This window comes from Triticum aestivum, unplaced genomic scaffold (assembly GCF_018294505.1).
Source record: "Triticum aestivum cultivar Chinese Spring unplaced genomic scaffold, IWGSC CS RefSeq v2.1 scaffold130847, whole genome shotgun sequence".
Classification (NCBI taxonomy): Eukaryota; Viridiplantae; Streptophyta; class Magnoliopsida; order Poales; family Poaceae; genus Triticum; species Triticum aestivum.
Genome location: NW_025307854.1, coordinates 1 through 708, shown reverse-complemented (window position 1 = coordinate 708; position 708 = coordinate 1). Strand labels below are relative to the sequence as shown.

General features: G+C 44.6%; 1 non-coding gene across 1 annotated transcript; it reads right to left on the bottom strand.

Moving 5' to 3' along the window:
* Nucleotides 1-341: 341 nt before the first annotated feature.
* Nucleotides 342-444, bottom strand: LOC123179604 (U6 spliceosomal RNA). The gene has a single exon (XR_006490492.1). It is a non-coding gene; the product is annotated as a U6 spliceosomal RNA (small nuclear RNA).
* Between the last annotated feature and the right edge of the window lie 264 nt (nucleotides 445-708).

Here is a 708-nt window from a genome sequence, read left to right as displayed (position 1 = left end):
TAGACTAATGAAACATGTTTTTTGCGCTATGACCAAACCACAGTTAAGGTTAAGGAACAAAGACAATAATAAATTGAAGGAATGCACTACCTGTAGAAGGACTGAAACAGAAAACTAATCCAGAAACGTGTAATAATAGATTAAAAAGGCTAAAAAGTTGCCACAGAAAGGTTATATCTGCAATAACAAAGATGAGAAAGCGTGTGGATCTAAATTTAAAAAGGCAGTATTGAGGACCTCTCTGATAGAGAAAGGAAACTAAAGGGCCTTTCAGTAAGAATAGCAGCACACACAGGAGTGCAAGAAAGAAGGCTCCAGGTACTTGCGTGGAAAATCTCAAAAAAAAATTGGACCATTTCTCGATTTGTGCGTGTCGTCCTTGCGCAGGGGCCATGCTAATCTTCTCTGTATCATTCCAATTTTATCGGATGTCCCAGAAGGGACGATGCTAGCTGCCGCGCTCTGCCTTATAAACCAGTCCGACTCTCCCCGGCTGGCCGATGTGGGACTAAACCAACGAGCGTTTGTTTTGCCCATGGCGCTATCCAGCCAAACCCAGACGCCATCGGGCGCGTGGTGGGCCGCCAGTCGCAAGTCGGATATCTCTTCACGTGGCCCAAATTAATGGAAGAGCATAACGGGCCCTCGCGTTTTTTCATTAGGAACAACGAACGGCGCTTGGGCACTAAAAAAAATACTATAGTTCTT